The following is a 19,431-nucleotide window of genomic DNA, read 5'->3' on the forward strand; positions in this document are numbered from 1 at the left end:
ATTTACAAGCACTGGGAGAAATCATAAGAGATTTTATTGGAAAGAGAAGCCAAAAAAATGATTCAAGAAAAATAATTCAATATATGTTTGTTTTGGCATTGCGCTGATACAATTGACAAGCAACTTATGAAATAAGAGAGAAAATAATGTGATCTGTTATGTTTTTATGCCGTACAAGTAAATAATATATATACTAAATGATATTTATTATATATATTACATATAATAGTCATTTTAACCCAACTCTGGCTGTTCAACCTTAAATCAGAGATATTTTGCCTTTTTCCCAGTACTTTGTAATAAACTATAACTTAATATTATTACATTTTTTGCTGCAAAATTGATCTAAAACGGCTTGGAAATAGAAAAATTTAAAAATGCAGCATTGTTAAACACTGTCTCTTCATAGTTGCATTTCACTGTAGTAAGCAGTGATTTTTGTAACATGGTTTTACTTTTGAAAATGGCTACACAACATTCGTGAACCTTTCGTGTCTGCCCCAGAGTTTTCTTTTCTATAAACATAAGTATGGAAGTAGGCGGGGAGTAGTTGGAAACAAATATTTTCAGAGCACTCGAACTCCATATGCAGGACAATTCATGTTTACTCAAACATGCAGGAATCAATCAAACCATTGGGTAAACTAATAATGAAGAAATACTGTCATAAAGGTTGGTTTTACATAACATGTCCCCTTTAAAGATCATTTTACTATTCTGTATGGACATGAAGTGTTTAAGCTAACTGACTCAAACCCCTTTATAACATACATAAAAGGTTAGAAAAGTTGATTCAGCAAAAATATAAGGCTAAGGGTCCACACAGGCCTGGATTTTAAACCTGTGTGAAGAGGAAGAATGAAAACAGCTTCACTCAACATAATTGACTTTCATTCAAGTTCTCCATTGCATTTTTGTTACTGTTGTGAACATCATCATGTATATTTAAATGCATATCCATTCAGGGTTTTGCATTTGAGTCAAAAGTGTACACATTCTGTTGCTGCTTCAAACTTGCTTGTATTTTGTAGCATCCAAGAGAAGATAGAGAAGAATGATGGTGTGGTCTGCTTCTAAAGAACGCCTCATGAGCTGGACCTTTTCTGTTGGACTGAAACATTAAAGGATAATGGGATGTTGGAATTCTGTTCTTGGCAGGGATCGGCAATAGCAACAGTTATGTAATAAAAGAGTTCTGAAATAAAAGACAGACTTTTGAATACTAAAGAATGATCAGTACGTCAAGCCATCAAGCAACTATAGCATCAACATTTTTTGTTTGTTTTTTGTATTTTGGTAACAGTAAAGAAAACAGGGTTGGCCCCCAACCTTTGTCAGTGTGTGGATAGAGCATATGCCATTGTCAGTGAACATAATTCACAAAATGGGAACTTGGTTCGGCGAGGCTCTTTAGTTAAATACTGTTGCTTTAGGTCAGTCTGTGGTTTACAAAATGCAAATTAACATGTTTTGTTATCAGAGGAAGTATTAACACTAAAGGTCTTGTCTTGTGCTCCACTATCTTCAGGCCAGTGAAATATATGGCAAAGGCAGATTGAACTGTCAACAAAATAATATAACAGAGAACAAGCTATATTTCCCCCCACCATTAAATGAACAGTAGAAGGGCAATATAAGAGGGGTTTTTCCTAATAGAGATACAGGTTTAATTAAGGTAGAACATGGTTAACTTATTTGTTACAAGTCCGCCGTTACCACTCTCACCTCACAACAATAATATCCTGGATTTTATTACCAGACCTGGTTAATGCAGCACGGTAGCAATTTTGCTTCACAGAAAGAAGGTCCTGGGATTGATTCCCAGGAATGAGCCTTCCTGAAGGGACTTTGCATTGCCTGGGACACCAAATCCATTGTTGTGTCATTCAGCCTCAACCGTCACCTTCATCAAGTTGCAGCATGATAATGCACGGCCCCATGTTGTAGGGATCTGTACACAATTTCTGTCAAGTCATGAAAGCAGGAGAGACTGCAATCTGCAGGGAAAAAGCCACATGCTTTTCATTTTGTTTGTTTAATGACACATACAAAGACAAACACAAACTGAAATTGTGGGCACAGGCCTACTGCAATTAGCTTCAGGCCAATCTTTTAGACGTTGTGCCAATGCAACTTAAGACAACATTACACATCCAGCGCACATCACATCTGTGTTGTTGCTACATCTTGTAATCAGCCACAATTCATCTGGAGTGTTCTAGGCTTTATTTTAAAACAATGTAGTCTTTGTTGACAACTGGTGTGCGTTTTGGGGAAAGCACACCAGTGCAGAGCAGCAGCGTAAGACGCTCCTCTGTCGCTGAGCTCTTGCCCGCTCTGTCACAAATGAAGTGTTCAGACTAAAGGCAGATAGAGACTGTGTGTGTCCCTCGTGTAATTAATACCAAAAAGTCAAATCTGAGAAAAACTATTTCAGGCATCAGACTAAATAACTTAGAACTTAAAAATAACACTCACAAATTGTACAAATAAACAATTCACACACAATACTTGTAATTTGAGCACAAATATGTTCACAACAAAACCTGTAACAACAGCTGTTTGCTGATTCCAATTTTCTCTAATTTATCTGTATCATTTTCACAAGAATTTTAAGATATTAAATCATACATTCATATTGACAGACTGGAGTACCTTTGCTAGCGGTGATTTGCGCTACTTCCTGGTCTGACTGAGAGTGGCCAAGCTAACAACATTTAACCAAAGTGACACCTGAGGAAAAATCAATGGCTAATTTGAGCAAGCACTTCTTCATGGAAGTGAATGGATGGCTGGCAGTAATGAAAAAGGTAGCTAGCCTTAAAGTTATCATTTCCTTGTGTAAAGTGTCACTCCTGCTAAAAATCAATGACTAATTTAAGGAGGCATTGTTTAATTGCTTTTGCTGATGGCAAAAATGAAATCGGATGTGTGAGTAATGAAAAAAACAGCACTGGCCTTAATTTATCAGAGCAAGTTAGGCCGAGCCCAGCACAGATAAGACTCACAGGTTTCTTATTGATTGTCTGCTGGACTGGACACGCAGTGGTTCTAGCTTCAACTGATTCCTCCTCAGCTTGAGGAGATCAAAACAAAATCTACTCTCACAAATAAACCCTGCCAACAAAATCTGTTATCTTCTTTGCATCTACCGTAATGGGGAATAAAAAACTTGAAAAAGAGGAGGCATCATTCAATCACAAATGTGAGATGTTGACAATGAAAGAACTTGATTCACATTAGCGCTGGGAGTGATTTCGAAAACAAGTGTGTTAGTGGTTTGGAATTTAAGTAATACACAACTTAAAACATTGATTGACCATGTTGAAACCGAAGTGATAGGTATCAGAATTGATATTGGCGATGCAGGCCCCCAAAATGCAATACACCAGGTGAGGCTAACAACTACAGACGTTTAAGAGAGAATCTGAGTACGGTCAGAGCTTAGGGTGCAAGATGATTTATTGCAAGCTTGAATAAAGAAAATATTTTGTTACCTTTTTCATTGACTTATCTAAGGATTTTGACACTGTAGATTCTCAGCATTTAGTTGGAATCCTGAAGCAGCACGCCATCTCTGGGCAGGACATAAACTGGTTTGCCGAATACATTCACAATGTATGAAATTGGCAGGCCTCCTCCACTTCTATTTTGAGTGTGACTAAGGGATTGCCTTAGGGTTCCATTTTAGGACTAATTTCATTTAATCTTTGGGTTGAACCATCTGATGCCATGACCCATTGTTATGCCGACTGGAACGGGCCATTGAGACATTGCAGTCTGCCATTGTCGCTCTTTTTTTTTTTTTACCCGAGTTACCTCTGAGTTCCCGGACTGAATTCGCCGATGGAGAATGTCAGTTTTTTAACTGACTACAACTGAATCTTTTTCTACAATGGACCACTCCTGGACGAATGAGGGATTACACTGACATGTTTCCAAGAATATGGGCCTAAAACCTTGGATCTAGTTCAGGAACTCAAATCCACAGTCAGAAAATTAGCAGACAACAGGAACCATTAGAGGTTCAATCTTAGATTCAGACAAAACAAGATGATCCCAAAGAGCTTACAGATCAAACCACCAGTTAAAGGACACAGAGCAGAGAAGATTTGGAGAAAGAACCTAATGCAGATGCATTAGGTTCCAGGATCCAGGAAAACAACGTCAGAATTGATGAATTGAAAGACAGAACAGAAACTTTACAGAAGATATTAAGTATACTCCCTGAAGAAGCCTTCAAAAGAGTGTTGGATTTTACACAGACACAGCACAAGAAGCACAGCACAGAAAGAGCAAGCAATGCCAAATTAAGAAGTTTAACATTCTCTTGAACAAAAAGAACGCAGGTAAGGATCAGCAGGACAGTAGGACAGAGACAGACCATTTGGAAACCAGCAAAAGCAATTGGATCAAGAATCAGACAAAGACGTGCTCTCTAAAGGTCTAAATGTTTCACTCACCTCTAAACACATCCCTACAGAAGACTACATCACAGCCACAGAAACAGCCATTAGGAACAACAAAATGTCAGAGCTGGAAGCCTTCTCAGAGCACATCAATGCTGTGGACCCAAATATCAGGTTTACAAGAGAAGACTCTAAGGAGAACCGCTTTGGCCTTTCTTGAATGTTTCACTATCAGAGGAGAGGACGGAAATCTCCAAATATAAGTATATAGGAAACCTACACACACGGACCAGTATCTGCTCTTTGGCTCTAACCATCCACTACAGCATAAGCTGGGAGTGATCAGAATTTTACAACACAGAGCCCAAGAGGTGCCCACCAGCTCTGAAGGCAAGAAGAAAGAGTAAAAACATGTCCAGAATGCTCTCTCAGCCTGTGGTTACCCCTCTCAACAGAGTGAAGAGAACCAAAAAGCAGGACAAAAGGGACAGAAGGGAAACAGAACAGAGAAGGAAGGGGGTTTCTATCCCTTATGTTTCGGGACTGTCTGAAAAATTTCAGAGATTTTTTAGACAACTTGAATTCCCTGTTTATTTTAAACCAGGCAACACTTTACGACAAAAACTGGTCCAAAAAAAAACATCCTAAGGACAAGATGCCGACCCAAAAACAGAGTAATGTAGTTTATTCTATCCAATGCAGTGAAGAAAATTGTGAAGAGCGATACATAGGAGAGACTAAACAGCCTTTGCACAAGAGGCTTTATCAGCACAGAAGAAATGCAAGCTCAGGACCACAGAGCGCTGTGCATCTTCATCTTAACAATATGAGCACAAAATACATTCACCGTATCGTGAGAGATGCATTGTACTAATTTCCACCTGTAAGTCCCTGGACAGGCTGATGTTATTAAGTCCCAATTGAGCCTGTTGTACATATTTTTTGTGGTAGGGGAAACTGGAGCGCCCAGAGGAAACCAATGCGGACATAGGGAGAATATGCAAACTCAACACAGAAACATCGAGAATCGATCCCAGGACCTTAATCTTGTAAAGCGAGAGTGCTTTACAGGAAGACTTCTAACCGCCCAACGTGCTCAGAAGTTTCCCTCAAATGCACAAATTACAGTTTGCTGGGCAATTTACTTGATTGACAATTAACAGCCTGTTGTGCCAGTGCTCTGTTCCTCCTTACTGCACTGGCTGTTCAAACCCACTTCACGGTTTCTGACCGAACACAAATGAGTGTGGTATATTCAAAGTCTCATCATTGAAATGCCATGCAAATGTGCTGCTGTTTTAAATATGTGAGCACCTCCTGTCCTCTTTGACCCACACCCGGGACACTGCGTAGGATCATCAGTGATACACCTCCCCCAGGAGTGTGGACGTCCCATATATCCATGCAAATCATTTTTAGCATCAGCCTGGTGCCCTGGTCCTGCTCTGCTCTCTCTCTCTCCGTTTGTGGACATATACTTTTGTTCCAGAGAGAGAGAGAGAGAGAGAGAGAGAGAGAGAGAGAGAGAGAGAGAGAGAGAGAGAGAGAGAGAGAGAGAGAGAGAGAGAGAGAGCAGAAATGCACTTGAGTTATCAGAGACTGTGACAGTAGTAGTACAACATTTCAATTCAGGCCTAGTTCTTGTCAAGATGTAAACTCTTTTCGGATAGGATTATTTTTACCAAGAGAAATTGTAAATTGTAATATTTACGAACGTTGCCTGTGTTTCTAGTCCCACACAAATCATCCATGTTTGTAAAAATCTGTAAAATTTCCCCAAATTTGGCCTGCATTTCAGCAAACTCAGAAATCATCAGCTAATTTCAGTGCAGTGTGAGGCTCATGTGTGATTTTTTTTAATGAATGTTTTTAGTCGTTATTGAATGGGAGAGTTGCCGTAATTAAAATGAACATCTTACCAAGATTGTTATATCCAATGCAGCCATTACCTAATAATGTTCCTGAAATCTTTTTTAAGCCAATCCACCAGTTAATTAGGACATTTCTTTGGAAAAGAAAACGACTGAAATTAGAAAAGCTACAGTTACCGTTGACAAAGGAGGCTTAGCATTACCAAACATAGAATACTACTTCTGGGCTGCCCAAATTAAATATATTCTAAAATGGATTAGAAATGATACTGACTCTTCATATTTGGATCTTGAGGCGCTGGGACTAAATATACCACTCTCAGCCATACCATTTATTAAAAATATTTCCTTGATAAAAGGGCTAAATGATAACGTTGTTGTGAGAAATACTCTTAAAAAAAACAGTGGAACAGTAATTCATTTCTAACACCTATTTATGATAATCCTGATTTTCCAGTGTCATGCACAGATGCAGGCTTTAAAATATGGAGGGACGCCGGTATACAGAAGATCCAGGACCTCTTCTCTGGTGGGAACCTAAAATCTTTTTCTCAACTCAAGGTAGAATAATCTCCCAGACACATTTCTATCAATATTTGCAGATAAGAAGCTATCTTTTCTCAATTCCATCCTATACAAATGGCCCTTATAATAATGAACTTGAAACTATTTTACTTAAGGCAGCTCAATTAAAAAAGAAAAGCTTAGGCTATTTGTATAAATGTATGTTTGTCAAACCCTTTTTGATAAAAAAATTAAAATCTTTGGAGTGAGGAATGTGGAACCCATCTGGACAAGTCAAAATGGAAACAAGTTTTATTAAATGCAAAGAAAATTACATGTTCTAATAGATCTTATGAAACCCAAAAATAATCCATAGACTTCATGTGACACCAGTTATTCACAGCAAATATGATTCTACAAGCTCTCTACCGTGTCAAAAATGTTAAGCTAGTTTGGGCATATAATCAGCTTGTATGTTTTTTGGCAATGTGTCCGAACAGAAATTAAATGCCTCCTACACATAAATATCCCAGCAGATCCTTATTGTTTTGTTTTAGGACTAGATATACATTCCGAGCAGAAACATAAATATATTTTGAGAATTCTATTATTTGCAGCTCGCTTAACTATCTTACAAAGATGGTTAGGCAAAGAACCTCCAGATCTTCATATGTGGAGGGTGAAGATCATGTCCTTAATGCCACTCGAGAGGCATCTTAAAGGTTCTGTAGGACCCTTTGTTAAAAACTGGTCACCACTAGCTTACTTCTTTGGAGAGGTGAACAGATATGACTGTAAATAAATACAGAACTCAAGGTAAAGAACATAATTGGTGCTGCACCAAAACCTCTTTTAGATCAATAATAAGATAGTAATAACAAGTACAGTATTTAGATAAGTACTTTTCTTTCCATTCATCCATCCATTTTCTTCCGCTTATCCGGGGCCGGGTCGCGGGGGCAGTAGTCTAAGCAGGGACTCCCAGACTTCCTTCTCCCCAGAAACTTCCTCCAGATCCCGAGGCGTTCCCAGGCCAGCCGAGAGACATAGTCCCTCCAGCGTGTCCTGGGTCTTCCCCGGGGTCTCTTCTCGGGGGGACATGCCCGAAACACCTACGCAGGGAGGCGCCCAAAAGGCATCCGGAACAGATGCCCGAGCCACCTCAGCTGGCTCCTCTCGACATGGAGGAGCAGCGGCTCTACTCCGAGCTCCCCCCGTGTGGCCGAGCTCCTCACCCTATCTCTAAGGGAGCGCCCAGCCACCCGGCGGAGGAAACTCATTTCGACCGCTTGTATCCGTGATCTTGTCCTTTCAGTCATTACCCAAAGCTCATGGGTGAGGGTAGGAACGTAGACCGACCGGTAAATCAAGAGCTTTGCCTTTCGACTCATCTCCTTCTTCACCACAACAGTGATGCAGCGAGCACATCACTGCAGACGCACCGATCCGCCTGTCAATCTCACGCTCCATCCTTCCCTCACTTGTGAACAAGACCCCGAGATACTTGAACTCCTCCACTTGGGGCAAGGACTCCCCACCCACCTGGAGAGGGCAAGGCATCTTTTTCCGGTTGAGAACCATGGCCTCGGATTTGGCACTCGACACACTTTGGCATTTGACACTCGGGTGCAAACCGTCCCAGTGCATGCTGCAGGTCCGGGTTTTGATGGAGCCATCAGGACAACATCGTCTGCAAACAGCAGAGATGAGATCCTGTGGTTCCCAAACCGGGCACCCTCCAACCCTTGACTGCGCCTAGAAATTATGTCCATAAAAACTATGAACAGAACTGGTGACAAAGAGCAGCCCTGGCGGAGTCCTACATGCACTGGGAACAGGTCTGACTTACTGCCGGCAATGCGAACACAGCTCCTGCTCTGGTCATACAGGGACCGGACAGCCCTGAGCAAAGGGCCCTGGACCCCGTACTCCCGGAGCACCCCCCAAAGGACATCCCGAGGGACACGGTCAAAAGCCTTCAACTCACCACCAGGTGGTGGTCAGTTGACAACTCTGCCCCTCTCTTCACCCGAGTGTCCAAGACACACGGCCGGAGGTCAGATGACACGACAACAAAGTCGATCATTGACCTTCGGCCCAGGGTGTCCTGGTGCCACGTGCACTGATGGACACCCTTGTTCTTGAACATGGTGTACGTTATGGACAATCCGTGACTAGCACAGAAGTCCAATAACTGAACACCACTCAGGTTCAGATCGAGGAAGCCGTTCTTCACCCCTCTCCAGGTGTCACTGTCATTGCCCATGTGGGCGTTGAAGTCCCCCAGTAGAACAACGGAGTCCCCGGTCGGTGCACTACATTTTCTTTTTTCTTTGTAAATTTCGTAGACACAGCTTTTATTCAGGAGTGCTGTATAGTCCGAAAAGTATGGTAAGGCTATAGCAAAAGCTGCCGTTATCTACAAAAAAATTCTAGCTCCTAGTGCTGAAAACAGGTTCTGACCCAGTTTAGAGCTGGCCCAAAAATGAGAACCGGTTACAATGGAATATTAAACAATAAAGAACACAGTACCTCACATTTTACAATATTATATTCCGTATAAATAGAATATTAAAATTCAAATATGTAAAATGGCAAAATATGTGTCAAGAAAAGGTACACATTTACATAGATGAATGTAGAAGTAGAATAAAATAATAGTAAATAAGCAGATCTCCAGATATCTAGTACCTCACCACATAGAAAGGAAAACCTGGGAACAAAAAGCAGATTTCAAATTTTTTTGGTAAAACCTGTTTGACCAAAATGCATATTTGCACTGATACAGTCTGATAATGTAAACCCAAACTTAAATTTAGGCTGATAAAATGTCACAATCAGTAAAGTACAAATTACATTGCGGCTAATGACATGTCGGCCGGGGGGAATCGGATTATTGCTACAGGAGCCGACTACCGGGCCCAGGTCGTGTTAATTAGAGTGCGTTTTTGGTAACATTGAAGCCGGCCAGCTTGGATGGCGAGCTAGAAACTGAGCCGAACTGAACCAAACTGAACTCTAGGCAGCAAGCCTAAAGCTTCACTACAAGCCCGGACTCTACCACAAGAACTCTACCTGCTCTGGTTGGGCCGGTAGGAGGCTCTTGTAGCCACCCTTTTTGTTTTCCCGAGAACTCTTTCTAATCGCACTGCTGCTAGTGGTTTGCACACATTCATACATACACTTCCTTTTGCTCCATGGACAATTGCAACCACAAAGTGCATTGCGTTTCAGGGTGAAGAAGTGTCTGGGGAGAGGGAAGTCTAGGCGTCCCTGCTTAGACTGCTGCCCCTGCGACCCGACCCCGGATAAGTGGAAGAAGATGGATGGATGAATGGATTGAGTATCTGGTTTGGGCCTTACGCAGAGCCTGCTTATAGGACAGTAAGCAGCTTTTCTATGCTTTTAAGGATTCTTCCGTGTGGGAGCGACAAAAATGGTCTTTATCATTTTCTAACTCTTTGTTTATGTGAACGCAGTTCTTCATTGTACCATGGGGAGGTACGTTTTTGCCTTGTGACCTTCTGTTTTAACGGAGCAGCCACATCAAGTGTGGCTCCTCAGTAACATCACTGCACAAGGATCTCGAGTACTGGCGCATTTATTAGCCTTTTTGCTGATAAACGCCGCAATAACTACAGGACAGAACAAGACAGAACAATCAGACACTCCACATCATCATTGCTAACACACAGTGAGGTGAAACAGCTACCTCGTGGCCGCCTGTCACTTCGGAGGTCTTTCTTTATGTGATGGAACATTAAGATCTGTGCATTTCTCGCTGTTTACAACATACAGTACAATTAGCACGACACAAATTCACAATTACATTAATTTATCATACAATACAAAAGGTACCTTGTGCAGCAGGTTAACTAGCACTTGAGCTGCCTTCAGCGTGGCTCTCGCTCTAAATGTCCTGAATATGTGGGTGCGTTAAAATCCCACCTGCGCCAGATACTCTCACTTAAATTCTCGCGATATTACTTGAACCAACATATAATATCTTATGCAAATAAACATTTGAAAAGCATGAATAATAATAACAACAATAATAATCTTAACAAAGATATAATTTATTTTTAAACAAAAATAACTTGTGCATTAATTATTTTATGACAATTACATCAAGTGAAGACTTCAAGGAATTCAAGGTCAAGTCGACAAATTGGTCACTTACCAAAGCTGTTCTCTGTAGGATCACATGACATGTCACTGAATATTGTCTCTATTATATTTTGAGATGTATTTTTCGGATATTGTCTTTTTCATTATAACTTTCTTCTGTGGGGCTGGATAATCTTTAAGAACAAACTGACAGGTAAATAGGAAATTATCTGAAAATATAGGGTTTTGAGGGAAGACAATGAGGTCACTAATCTCTATTCCATATGTTGGGACAAGATCCAGAGTGTGCTTATGACTGTGAGAGTCGGTTTATTTAATGATGCATGACATGTTGTGGTGAGACGGGTTTGTTGAATGGGACTGTACCCTTGGAGGGATCCTTCTAGATCAGGATCATACGCCCTTCGTTAGCCATTCATCCCATCCCTTAGCAGCTGGTCAAGTTGTAGACGCTCATGGAATGCTCATGAAAAGTTTCTTTAGCCAGTTGCTGTGAGTGGATCTTTGTAGAAGATGAGTGGTCGTAGAAGATAAGTCTTCAAATTATGTATTTTTCCCCCTTTTGTCTGTGGTGGTTGGCCTGAACAATCCTGGAAATCCAAAGGTTGTCTAAAAATCTAATTATAGACTTTGTGTGCAATACTCTCAGAAGTGGAATTTAGTAACTGAAATGTAACTCCTTCCAAACATTTCTGACACATTGGCCACTCTACTGCGCTGTGCCTGGCTCCCCTGTTTGCGCTGCTCTCCCCCTCCACCTTCTGTTTGCTCGGGTTAAATGCTGCTGCGTGCAGTCCTGCTCCCTGATTGGCTGAGACTCTGCCCTGTTTGACTAGGGAATGACACCAGAGCGCCATGGCTCTGGTTAAATGTGTGTCCTCTTCAGGAAACACTGGCTTTTAATAGAGTTTGTTTACAGAGCGAGAGGCGCAGAGCAGTGTGTCTCGATCAGGCGCCATCAATGATTCAGGACTCACTCACAGGAACAAGGCCAAGAGGAGCCCACTGATGAGGCTCTATAATGGGGCCTCCCATTACGGGCCTGCTCCACTCCCTAACCATTCAACATTAACAATTTCTCTACACTCATTTCGAAAGTTTGAAGTGAAAACAAAAATCATGTAATATTATATTTTTTCTTCTTCATCTTGGAATAGTCACAGGAATAGCAGTGTCAGCAGAGACCTGGACTTCCCTCAGCCCAGATACTTCATTCAGGTCCATTAAAAACACATGGATTTGGCATGGCCTAACCCTGATCAGGGTAGAGTTTAAGCTGTGACCTGGAGGTAGATGAAGGAGTGACAGTTTGGTCTATTGCTGGCTTTGAGATGACATCACAAAATGTTATAGGTAAACAATATTCAATACAGACGTGGGCAACAACAAAAAGAGATTGCATTTTTTGTTGTAATAAAGTGAGTAGGGTAGTCACTAATCAAAATTATTTGTTCAACAATTGAGCACTCAATCAATTAATAGGGAAATCTGGCTCTTGCCCCAATCTGGAAGTACAACATCATCACATTCTAGAATCTGAAAACAGCCAATGCAAAAATAGCACAGACAAATATACTACAAGTCACCTGCATGTGGTAGAGACAGCTCAGATGTCACACCAAAGACACACTGTCCTGTTTGTTGGCTGAACAACTGGTGCAAGATGCTTTCTTTATCTTTCTTAATTGTAAAAAAGCCAATATTGTACTGTTGAATTCAGATGGGACTCATGTGCATGTGCCTGGGGCCAGCCCCTGTGGGGACCTGTTGGGCTGAGCCCAGACGATGCCCACAAAGAAAGACTTCAGTTTTGATTCAGACGAGAGTGGCCTGCTCTGGGGGACAAAAGTCAGAGTTACAAAAAACAAATGAGAGATAACTGTGGTATTTCAAAATGTCTAACAAAAGAATACATGTTCAGCCCTGAAACCCATTAAATGATTCAGACTATCCAGAAGAACAATGAAGAAATAAAACTGTTGATCAAAAAAGACTCACTTCCACTTCCTGGACCATTCCTCGTTTCTTCTGAAGCCTCCCTGAACCTAAAGTGCATGTTTGATTATGTTTTGGACATTTTGCCTGGAGTGGTTCCTAATTGTGTACAAATGAAGGATCAAAGGTGCATGAAATGCTGACTGCTCCCTTGCTCCCTCGCTGCCTCACTCTCCTGCTTGGGCCAACACAAAGACTCTGTGACAGTAACAGATCACAGTGCAGAGCAGATTTGGAGCTGTGTGAAATTGGATGCTGCGGCAGGTCCGGAGCAGTCTAGACACTTCAGTGGGAATGGTTTAATCCCATCATGGAGAGAGTAGATGGGGTAATCGGCTAACTGTGCCTGCGGGGCACGTCTCTGTCTCTGCAGGAGCTGTCACATTCTCACTCACATAATGTCACCATAATATACCAGAATGGAAACAACACCGACTCTAAAATAGTATACTGAGGTCAACTGGCTTACTCTGGGGTCCAGTATTAAAAATTAGAATTACAGATAAGGAGCTTGTACTTAAATTATTCTAGTAAATAATGACATACTTCCAAGGTGTAATAGATGAGATAGGAGAACTTTTATTTGTCTTATAAAGGTACGATTGCAGTAATGTACAAAAAGGTCCACAGAATAAGAATGCTAAATAAACAAGCAATCAAATGTGGTCTCATGACTATGAACATGTTTAGCAACCACATAATGTAAGCATTAAACAGAAAGAAAATAAAGTCTGGAAGCAGAGGGAATTACCATGGGTAAATAAACAAAAGCTAGCTCGCCCTGAGTAATGCAGTTATAATCAATGTGATTTGAGGCAAAAAAAATACTTCAAATTCCGGTGATGATTTATGGACTTAAAAACAGCAGAGGAGACCTCCGGATCTCTACCTTTGAAATCACCAGTCTGTAAAATTTGAAACTGAGTGTTTTGTGAGTTTCAGAGAAGGAGCAAAGAAAAAAAGGATTAGGATCGTAAACAGAATATGAAACAAGCGTGAATTAAGCTACATACAACTCCAGGTGTGTTTTTGATGTGGGAACAATGTTATAACATACGTGGTTGAAAGCTCAAAAACATCAAATTTGCATAAGATATTAAAAACAAAAAAACTCAAACCAGACTTAAAGGTTCACCTTCTTGTCTCCATGGAGGTTTTGTTGTTTTTCCTGGAATGCTCCACAGCATGGCATTTAATATGTCTATCTTGCATTCATTCAGTTATAGGTGTATTCAGACTAACATGTTCTTATTCTCCACAGACCTGACCTGTTTCATGGCTTGTTGTCATTGCGTCTCTTTGGAGATAGCAATGACTGCACTTTGGAACATTCTTTGCAAACAAAAACATATCTATGAAGACAAGTAGGTGGCAGGCCCTTTCACCCAAAAAGCTACAATCTTAACTTTAAAAATATTTTTAAATTGTCACGTACATTTTTTTAATCAAATCAATTTTAACTTGAAGAAAGCTATTTGTTGTAATTAACATAAACTGACTGCAACACTTGTCTAGAAACACTGCAACATCTGATATCACAACCACAACAACTTTATGATTATTTCTCAACCCATAAATTTCAGTGTCTAAATTTGAAGAGTGCATGCCTCCCACATGAAAGCACATAAATCAAAACAACACTCACGTATGCCTACAACATGTGAACAATGACTTCCATTAGCTTTAGCTGCAGTTCTCAGTCTGTGACACGCTCCACACAGATGCAGGCTCATGTGATGAACTGTATGTATTTAAGCGCCATGAGTTTGACTGACAGCCTGAGTGATGGAGACACACACACACACACACACACAAGCAGCATCCATCTGTCCCTGTGCTGAGACCCGGAGTGTCACAGGCCCCGCCCGCTCACCCCCATCTCACCTCCCCTTGCCCCCTCCCAGGACCATTAGCTCTTTTTAATGCCCCTACTGCCGGCTCAATATGGCACGGCTCACAGCAGTCACATGAACAGGCCTCCCTCGCAGCTCAGGCAGGCTAATGCTAACCAACCAACTTAAAGGAGACCTATTATGCTAAATTGACTTTCAGGAGCTTTATTCTTCTATGGACAAGACATCATTGCTCCAACAGTTTCACCGCTCCACAGATCCCCCACTGTTACACGCCCACTGCTCTTTACCTACTTTGTTCTGCAATTTTATTTCTGTAAACAATGATGCATGTAGGATTTTGAGGGTCGTGTAGTCTTTTTGTCAAAAATTAAAACAAAAAACTTGGACTCCTCCACTTGGGGCAAGGACTCCCTACCCGCTTGGAGAGGGAAAGCCACCTTTTTCCGGTTGAGAACCATGGCCTCGGATTTGGAGGTGCTGATTCTCATCCCAGGCGCTTCACACTTGGCTGCAAACCGGCCCAGTGCATGTTGCAGGTCCGAGTTTGATGGAGCCATCAGGACAATCGTCTGCAAACAGCACAAATGACATCCTGTGGTCCCCAAACCAGACACCTTCTGACCCCTGACTTCGCCTAGAAATTCTGTCCATAAAAACTATGAACAGAACCGGTGACAAAGGGCAGTCCTGGCGGAGTCCAACATGCACTGGGAACAGGTTTGACTTACTGCCTGCAATGCAAAGGACCCCGTGCTCCCGGAGCACCCCCCAAAGGATACCCCGAGGGACACGTCGAAAGCCTTCTCCAGATCTACAAAGCACATGTGGACTGGTTGGGCAAACTCCCATGAACCCTCAAGCACCCGATGGAGAGTATAGAGCTGGTCCAGTGCTCCACGACCAGGATGAAAACCACCATATTCCTCCTGAATCCGAGGTTCGGATTCTCCTCTCCAGTACCCTGGATTAGACCTTCCCGGGGAGGCTGAGGAGTGTGATCCCTCTGTAGTTGGAACACACCCTCTGGTCCCCCTTCTTGAACAGAGGGACCACCACCCCGTTCTGCCAGTCCAGAGGCAATGTCCCCGACCGCCATACAATTTTGCAAAGGAGTGTCAGCCAAGACAGTCCTACAATATCCAGAGACTACAAGTCCTTCCTCTTTGGAAGACGTGACAGTGGAATTAAGGAGGTCCTCAAAGTATTCCTTTCACCGTCCGACGACATCCCCAGTCGAGGTCAGCAGGTCTCCACCCGCACCGTAAGCAGTGTTGGTGAAGCACTGCTTCCCCCTCCTGATGCGCGGTTTGCCAGAATTTCTTTGGGGCCGACCAATAGTCCTCCTCTATGGCCTCCCCAAACTCCTACCAGCCCTGGGTTTTTGCCTCTGCGACAGCTGCTGCTCTCCCAGAGGTGTGAGTTAAGACCCTACTGACAGACCTTCACAATGCGCTTTGGTCTGCCAAGTCTGTCCGGCTTCCTCCTCCGCCAGCGGATTCTACTCACCACTAGGTGGTGATTGACCCTGCCCTTCTCTTCACCCGAGTGTCTAAGACACGCGGCCGGAGGTCAGATGACAAACAACAGTCGATCATTGATGTCCGGCCTAGGGTGTCCTGGTGCCACATACACCACATGGTGTCTGTTATGGACAATCAATGGCTAGCACAAGTCCAATAACTGAACACCACTCGGGTTCAGATCAAGGAAGCCGTTCTTCACCCCTCTCCAGGTGTCACTGTCATTGCCCATGTGGGCGTTGAAGTTCCCCAGAAGAACAACAGAGTCTCCGGTCGGTGCACTGTCCAGTACCCCTCCCAAGGACTCCAAGAAGGCCGGGTATTCTGCACTGCTGTTCGACCCGTAGGCTGACACAACGGTGAGAGACCTGTCCCCAACCCAAAGGCGTAGGTAAGCGACCCTCTCGTTCACTGGGGTAAACTCCAACACGTGGTGGCTAAGCTGTGGGGCTACAAGTAAGCCCACACCAGCCCGACACCTCTCCCCACGGGCAACACCAGAGAAGTGGAGCGTCCAGCCCATCTCGAGGAGATGGGTTCCAGGACCCAAATGTGGAGGTGAGGCTGACTATATCTAGTCGATACCGCTCAACCTCCCGCGCAAGCTCAGGTTCTTTCCCCCCCAGCGAGGTGGCATTCCATGTCCCCAGAGTCAGTTTCTGTGTCCGGAGATCTGGTCGTCGAGGCCCCTGCCGTAGACTGCCACCCAGATCACTCTGCACCTGCGCCTTACGGATCCTCCTGCAGGTGGTGGGTCAACGGGAGGACGGCCCCACGTCGGGTCATTTCCAACAAATGTAATTTAAAAACCGCCAGAACAAAGCTTTGACATTCGTCTCCAGGCCACCGCTCCACCAACTTCTCGCCCACTCACCTACACTGCTGCCGACCTTCACTTCCTCAACCATAACCACCGTCACCCAGCTGCTGCTGCCTCTGCAGCTGGCTCAGCTGGGATCCTTCGCCGGCCCCGCTACATCCACCGGGGCTCTGGTCTCTCCCACAACCAACACTCCAACGATGGCTCACCTATCCCCTCACTCTGGACTAGTTTTCCCCCTGACTCCGCCCCCTCTTCCCCCGACGACTATGCTGCCATGCTCAACACCACCCTATCCGACTCCCTTGACTCCCTAGCCCCCTGGAAAACCTCCTCTGTTTCATACATCAACCCGGCCCCCTGGTACACCCCTGAACTCCGCACCATGAAGCAGACTGGCCGCCGACTCGAACGACTCCTCAAAAGAACCCGCCTAACCATCCACGTCGAAGCCTTGAAACTACACATCTCCTCCTACCGTGACGCTCTCCAAGCCGCCAAATCTGCCCACCTCTCCACCGTCAACAAGCTGCTCCAGCCACCGGACATCATTCCACCCTCCTCCCCCGACCTCTGCAACTCTTTCCTCCTTGCCTTCAATGACAGAATTTCCAAAATCAACAGCTCCCTGACTGCCGTCTCCATCAACTCTATCACCCCCCCCCCCCCACCCCTGCCCCCCCTCTCCCTGACCACCCACCCCTCCCTCCCCTCACCACCTTCTCCTCTGTTAACTCCTCTCATATCCTAGACATCATCACCGCATCCAAAACCACCACCTGCTCTCTCGACCCCCTCCCAATGACCCTAACCAAGGCTTGCCTCCCTGCTCTCATCCCCCATCTCACCACCCTCTTCAACCAGTCTCTATCCCTTGGCCATGTTCCTTCCATCTACAAACTGGCCTCCATCACCCCCATCCTCAAAAAACCCACCCTAGACACCGCCAACCTCTCCAACTACCGCCCCATCTCCAACCTGCCGTTCCTCTCAAAAACGCTGGAACGCATCGTCGCCGCCCAACTTCACACCCACCTCCAGTCAAACAACCTCTACGAACGCCTCCAATCTGGCTTCCGCCCACTTCACAGCACTGAAACAGCCCTGGTCAAAGTACTCAACAATCTCCTCACCTCTGCAGACTCCGGGGCCCTCAACATCCTGTTACTGTTAGACCTCAGCGCAGCCTTTGACACTATAAATCATCCCATCCTCCTACAAAGTTTGCGCCAACTGGGTGTTGAGGGCTCTGCACTTGACTGGCTCACATCCTACCTCACCAACAGGCAACAGTTAATCTCCCTCTCCGGTCACTCATCCACCCTCTCCCCAGTTACGCAGGGGTCCCCCAGGGCTCAGTCCTCGGCCCCCTCCTCTTCATCTGCTACCTCTTCCCCCTTGGTCACATCCTTCGCCAACTCAACCTGGACTTCCACTGCTACGCTGACGACACCGAGATACACCTCACCACCGAATCCACCCAAAACCCTCCCCTCACCCACATCGAAACCTGAATCTTTACAATAAAAACACTCTCAACTTCCTCAAACTGAACAGTGACAAAACAGAGCTCCTCCTCATTGGCACCAAATCCACTCTCAATAAAACTGGCCCCTTTTCACTCACCATTGATACCTCGACCATCACTCCCTCCACCCTGGTACGCAATCTCGGTGTCATCATGGACCCCACCCTCTCCTTCACTCCCCATGTCAGCCACATCATCAAGACCTCATATTTCCACCTCCGCCGCATCGTCAAAATCCGAAACTGCCTCACCCTCCCCGCTGCTGAATCCCTCATCCATGCCTTCATCTTCTCCTGCCTCGACTACTGCAACTCCCTCCTCTCTGGCATCTCCTCCCATTCCCTCCATATACTCCAAATGGTCCAAAACTCCGCGGTCCGCCTCCTCACCCACACCCGGTCCCGTGAACACATCACTCCCGTTTTCCACTCTCTCCACTGGCTCCCCATCAAGCAGCGCATAAACTTCAAAATACTCCTCCTCACCTTCAAAGCTCTTCACCACCTAGCCCCCCCCTACCTGTCTGACCTCCTCATCCCCCACCGCCCCTCCTGAGCTCTCCGCTCCTCCTCCACTCTCACCCTGGCTGCACCAACATCCCGACTCAAAACCTTTGGTTTCCCGAACAGCACCCCGACTCTGGAACTCCCTCCCCCAACCTGTCCGCCACTCTCCCTCACTCACAACATTTAAATCCTGCCTAAAAACATACCTCTTCACCCAAGCCTCTGACCTACCCTATCCCTAGCCTCCTCTACCCCATTGTCTACTCTTCTACCCCCTGTTACATCCCCATCTTT

The sequence above is a fragment of the Eucyclogobius newberryi genome, unplaced genomic scaffold (genome assembly GCF_026437365.1).
Source record: "Eucyclogobius newberryi isolate DKJ021-1_F unplaced genomic scaffold, fEucNew1.0.hap1 SCAF_3, whole genome shotgun sequence".
NCBI lineage: Eukaryota > Metazoa > Chordata > Actinopteri > Gobiiformes > Gobiidae > Eucyclogobius > Eucyclogobius newberryi.